At 45.8% G+C, this 6,489-nt stretch overlaps 1 long non-coding RNA gene across 3 annotated transcripts in view; it reads left to right on the top strand.

Moving 5' to 3' along the window:
* The window catches only part of LOC306840567, a 47,099-nt gene that overhangs the window by 18,586 nt on the left and 22,024 nt on the right, over positions 1-6,489 (top strand). The window lies entirely within an intron of this gene.

Raw genomic sequence — 6,489 nt, 5'->3', positions numbered from 1 at the left:
GCCGAAGTTTTTTTTTGTTTTTTTTGTTTTGTATTAGAGTGCGTGGCAACAGTCATTATCCATCTCAGTGATGTTGTGTTATGTCACAGCAATGCAGAGGTTGCTCCTCTCTGCTATTATCAAGCTCACTCCACGCACAAGCACATAAAAATATCTGTGCGGTGGCGCCATGACATCACATACTCTCTATTTGGGTGGGGATAAAGGTTGTGTAATTGCTACACACTCTGTCATTAGAAGGGCACAGTGTCATTATATCACATGAGTTACTACAAAGATTAGAAAAAAACACATTATTCTCCTGCTTTGACCTCTAGTTTCTGCTGCTGATTTCCTCGTTTAGAAATCTCTCCCTCTCTCCTTCGATCACGTTTTCTCTCTCTGCTTATCTGTCCATCCGTCTGCTAAAACCTCAGACTCCCAGCTGGCCAGGGTGCGATCCAGCTCACCTCCGTGCTGTTCCGGCTTTAGCGCGGTGAGGGACTTAGGAAGGTTTAGACCGGGGCAAACAGGAGACCACCGCAGAGGGAGGGATGAAGGAGATAGAGGAGAAGCAGGAGGACAGATGGGGCAGGGATCAGGGCCCTGCGTCGCTCCGTCCGCCTGCCTCTCTGCCGCTCTCTCTTTGCTTGTCTTCTCCTTTTGGTTCAGGTCTTTTAAGGGTTTATGTGGGAACAGATGACACCCGGCCTGTGAGTGTCTCTCATTATGAACACAGATGTCTCCCTACCACTTCTCTTAGACTGTTTTTATGCTGTTTTTTTCTTTTGCTATTTTAAAAATGTTATTTCTTAATATTGTATTTATTTTGAGTCTAAAGGATTTCACTTTGCAAAGCTTAATCTGGCAACTTAACTTCCCTATGACCCCATCTCCCTCCCCCTTCGAAACATAAACGTAGAAAAGCAGAGGAAATGACAGACACTGAGATGAGACAGAAGTTGTTTTTGTCTCTCTTTTTTTCAGCCTCGCTCCTGCATATGTTCATCCTGTCTGTCTGTCTGTCTGTCTGTCTGTCTGTCTGTCTGTCTGTCTGTCTGTCTGTCTGTCTGTCTGTCTGTCTGTCTGTCTGTCTGTCTGTCTGTCTGTCTGTCTGTCTGTCTGTCTGTCTGTCTGTCTGTCTGTCATTACAGTAAATCAGAGGGCTCTTCGGCTTTATCTGAGCGTCCTTCTGGCTGGGACGGCTGCAGCAGATGTTGGAGCCTGGGACAAAATGGATTTCCCCCCGCTGAGAGCAGCTTTTCTTGCCCTCCTTAATGGAGGCTCCTTGAAATGCTAATGCCCCACCATTAGTGTAGTGGTGGTCTAGCATAGTGATGGTGGGAAAAAAGGGTGAGAGCGCGATCCTGGCTGGACAAAAAAAAAACAAAAAAACCTTTGTCGCTGGAAAATATACTTTGCTGATCCAGACAGACAAGCGTCTTGTGGAGGTTTAAAGAAAGAGAAAGCACGAGAGGGGGATATATCTCCCATGCACCACACACAGAGAAAAAGGGTGTGTGATGGCATCTCTTACAACCCCCCCCCCCCACAAACTTCATCTCAAGAGAGGGATAATCGGGCAAATGAAAGAGCAAAAAAAGAACCAATTTCTCCTTTTCTTTCAAGGATCAGGCGGATTCCAGAAACTAGTCAGCTTAGCTTGTTGAAAAACATTCGATGATCAGCCGCTGCTTGCTGTTATCAGAGGAATCAAACGGCGGAGAAAAAAAAAAAAAAAAAAAAAAGAAAAGTACAAGCTGCTTTGCCGAATCGTATGTAACACATGTTTTCACTCCTGGTACTGAGGAGGAGGGAGACAGCAGTTGTAGAATTCATGTTTGTGCTTTGTGAAGCTTTTGAGCAGATGAAAGGAGTTTGCAGGTATGAGGACGGCAAACATTGGTGAAGCAGCAAGGACAGGCGTATGACTGCTGCTGTAATGCTACACAGCGACTTCTGTGTAGCATGTAAAGCTGGAAGAGGCGTTTTGCTCTTTTGCTATTCCTCTCCTAACCCCCCTCCGTCTCTCTCTCTCTCTCTCTCTCTCTCTCACGCACACACACACACACACACACACACACACACATGCTCACAGATTTATCGCTCTGGACACTCTTGTCCCTGTCAGCAGCTGGCGGGAAGAGTCTTGTTTGAGCGTGTGTGTGTGTGTGTGTGTGTGTGTGTGTGTGAATGCTTGTACATGAATATATGTGTATGTGTGTGTTTTTGTTTTTGTGTGTGTGTGTGTGTGTGTGTGTGTGTGTGTGTGTGTGTGTGTGTGTGTGTGTGTGTGTGTGTGTGTGTGTGTGTGTGTGTGTGTGTGTGTGTGTGTGTGTGTGTGTGTGTGTGTTCAGAACCCAGTAAAGCCTGCTGCTCTGCTCTGCTGTGCTGGCCAGGCCATGTGGCCACTTTAAAGCTCCTTTCTGAGAGTCCTGTGAAGTTGTTAAGGAGCTCCACTACACTGGCAGTTGGCTCTGGGAATCCCTCTGCCAGCTGTAGTCTATGCACACACACACACACACACTCCCTGCTTCACTTCCCTCTCTCATGTCCTCCCTCACATGCTTACACTTGCTTCGTTTCTCTGCTCTCGCTCCCGTCTCTGTCCCCTCTTTTTGTCTGTTTGTTTGTTTTCTATTCTCTCTCTCTCTCTCTCTCTGTTCCTCTTGTTCTCTCCCTCCCTCTCCTTTACTTCCCTGCCTCTGTCTGTTCCTCGTTCTGACCACGGTATCTGCATAATCTATGTAGTGAAACATCATTGCAGACCTTCTGTCTCTTCTGGCACGAGTCCGGCTGCACATGTTCTCTCCTGTATACCTGCTCAGATCACTGGAAATGCACTTTGGCAACCGAGCCAGAGCCACGTGAGGCAACGATGGCTATCTAGAAAAAAAAAAACCCAACCCCCCCCCCCCCCCCCCCCCCCCCCCCCCAAACATCTGGTGACAAAAAGTTGTGAAAAAGCGGGAAGAAATAAACAAATTCTGGGGAAAAAAAGGAGCTTCATGGACGTTTACTGATCAAATTCAGTACTTCCTGTGTGTTTCTCTTACCCTTTTAGCTGCCTTTCTGGCTCACATGCACTTACACACAAACTTGGGAAGGTTGCATCCCTCACTCAATTTGGCTGACCTTTCATGGAGAGCAGAGAGCAGGTGCACCTGTGTCCTGTTCCCTGGCTTATACTCCCAAGGTCTGCGGAGCACATCTGCTTGAGTGCTCTTGCTTGTACACACAAGGAGGACATTTGCTTGTATTGTCATCAGCTCTATTTTGCAGCAGAGGTCTCCTTCTGCAGGGTTACGGATGAATTGTCGAAGAAGGCCAACACTGACAATGGTCTTTTGCCGATGATGTGCTGATATTCACTGGATGTACTTGTACACAATCATAGAGGTAGTTTTTATTCTCTACTGCAAATCCAAAGCTAAAGCAGACATAAACAGTACTTCTGGGGTTGTTATGCCAGTTCTTTGTACAGTTTATATTCTGATAGTTGTTATTCATGATTTTATAACTGCATTAACATCACATGCATAAATTGCTTGGCATTGTCATTATAAACTCAATATTTTGGGTCATAAGTACAGCATGGATGAACATTAAAAGGAAGCAAATCCTGAAAATAATACTATCAGGTTTTTTTTAGTGCAAGCCGACATCATCATAAATCATCATTTAATAAAATCAAGGTAAACGTGTTTTTTGAGGACTGTAAGTCTTAATTTTTATTCTAACTCGAGGTTAATAGCAGATAACATATTGTGAGTTGCGTCATTAGGGGCTTTTATGCCTTTATTAAGAGGACAGAATCTGGAGGAGAGAGAATGAGGAATGACAGGGGGCGGACGGTCTGAGTTCAACCTGTGCCGCCCGCTTCAGTGACAACAGCCTCTATTTAAAAGGTGGAATTTGAAAGAAGTGTTTGGGAAATAATGCCAAGGACATTTAAACTCCAACCAAAAGCCAAGAAACGCTGCCAAAATGAAGAGAGCGAAACTTTTGCATAAAAAAAAGACATCCTACTAATAAGCACAGCAGCTTTTTCAAGAAAGCAAAACAAATTTAAAGAGGGGAGTTGAACGTCTTCCACCGGCATTCAGACAGAGGAGTGGACAAATTATTGAGGTAAATAAGTTATATTATGACTTGGTTTTGGCGTGTCCCCTGTCAGAACAATCACAGTGAGGGAAGATTTGAAGTTGGCAGTCAATTTAAAACTTCACTTTTTACTTCGGGACTCAGAAACGATTTGAGCAACTTGTTCAAATCCAAAATGTTCTTCTCCATCGAAACTGTAGACGGGACCCTCTCTAATTATTGTCTGACAGACAAGGTTTGTAGCTCGCTTCTCCATCCCCCTGCCCGTTCCTTTTCTTCCTCCTCTCCTTCTCCTCTCCTCCTCCACCTCCCATCCTCTTCTTCCTCCAGAGACGGCCATGCAAGCTGGCGTCCTTTCACTCCACAGATGTCTCTGTTCCTATAGGGCTCTCGCTGTGAGGAGATGTGTTGGCAATCCTGTGAAACACACCTAACACACGCGCCCGGGCACACACACACATTCGCAGACGCTCGCAGAAACACCCAAACACACGGTGTGATACTGCTGTTGTCGCTGCTGGAGTCGATGTCTGTGCAGACTCTCATCCTCGCTCCGTCTTTCCTTCCCTTTTCCTGTGTGTCTGTTCAAAAGACGGAAAAGTTAGGAGATGAAGCAGAATGTGCATTCGAGTGTGTGAGTGTGTACATAAAACACATCCTGCGTGACAACCTGACATAGTGTAGATTTGCCAGAGCTCTCAAGTTAGGTGTGAGAGGGTTGTCACCACATACCTGAGACTGGTGGGATTAACACCTGTTCCGAGCATGATTGTGTATGGTTTTTTTGTCAATAAGCATCTCCCTTTTTCCATTGTGGCTTTTAGCAATTTAACAGGGATTTTTTCCAATGAGAAGTTGTAATCATCCCATAGGATGAAGTTCTCTTTACAAACAGGTGATGGATGAAGGGAAAGCTAATGTCTTTGTTTGTGTACTTTTGTGTGCATTTTTCATCTGTTTTTTCATCAGACGTGCCTCCTGTGTTGCTGTGACGCCTGTTTCGGCTCGCATGTTGCTCAGATCTTTTCTGTTTTCGACAGTCGTGCTCTGATATGTTCTCTTGCTGGCTGTACTGTTGTGTGTCACTCGTCGTTCGTGTGTGTGTGTGTGTGTGTGTGTGTGTGTGTGTGTGTGTGTGTGTGTGTGTGTGTGTGTGTGTGTGTGTGTGTGTGTGTGTGTGTGTGTGTGTGTGTGTGTGTGTGTGTGTGTGTGTGTGTGTGTGTGTGTGTGTCCACAGCATGGGAGTCCATCTGTCTCCAGGAGAGCAGCTTCCTGTTCTCTCCCTCTCATCTCTGCCACTGCAGGAACACACAACCTGGTCTGACATCCGCTCACACACAAACACACACATACACGCACACACACACACACACACACACACACACACACACACAGGGACGCACAAACACACATGTATACATACCTTCTGTCTGTCTATCTGTCTGTCTGTTTGCCGACACACATTTGTCTGTCTGTCTTTCCACACACATCCCCATAAAGCTCACCAAAGCCAGTCATCTGCCTTCCTTCTGTCTCTCTGTCTGCCTATGTGTCTGCCTGTCTATTTGTCTGTCATCCAATCGGTCACAAATGATGGGGTGGGGTGGGGGGTTTCACACATGCCATTTGGCATCCCCAGATGAAGCTCAATAGAGTGCTAAATGGCGGAGAAACAAAATGGCTGCGACAAAGTAGCCACTGCAAAATGGAGCCTCCTGAGGGGTGTGATGTCAATCAATCAATCATTTTCTATCGAACAAAAGTTACATCAAAACACTTTACATAGACTGTACACCAAGACCAAACATTTTTTGCATTATCTGTAGAGGCCTGTCGGTAATTCCACATGACCTAACAGTTTGCAACAGCAACAGGCATTTTAAATTCAGAAACCTCAAAAAGAACCAGGGTCATTTGGTGACAGACATCCACTCGCTTGTCCAGCCAAATGTTCAGGGATCTTTATGGCCTTGTGCACCCCATGAAAAACTCAAAACAACGTCAAGGAGATCTAACAGCCCGTTCACTCTCCAATCGAGCCGAGCAAATTGATCGCCCTAACTGCTGGCCTAGTTGGTTTGCAATGATTGTTCACAGGATCTTTGTTTCCTGGAAAACAGTTGTGCTAGTGGTGTGTGTGAGTGTAGGATGTGTAAAATGTGTATGTGTCCGAGGGGGACATTGATTGCAGCTATTTCTGCTTTGCCACATGACAGATGCAGCCTGTTCACAGCAGAAACGTCAATGCCCACACCTGCTTGGGTGGTGAATGTGAGGCATCACTGACGATTGCCTCTGCGGAGCCAGACTGAGAGACTGACAAAGTAGGAGGAAGGACTTTGTTAACACACAAGACATCCAGCAGAATGTGAATTATCACACCATTGGCTCTGTCTATGTCCTGGG

The sequence above is a fragment of the Symphodus melops genome (genome assembly GCF_947650265.1).
Source record: "Symphodus melops genome assembly, chromosome: 19".
Lineage (NCBI taxonomy): Eukaryota > Metazoa > Chordata > Actinopteri > Labriformes > Labridae > Symphodus > Symphodus melops.
Note: the sequence above shows the minus strand (reverse complement) of the source record. Positions and strands in the feature narration are given on the sequence as shown.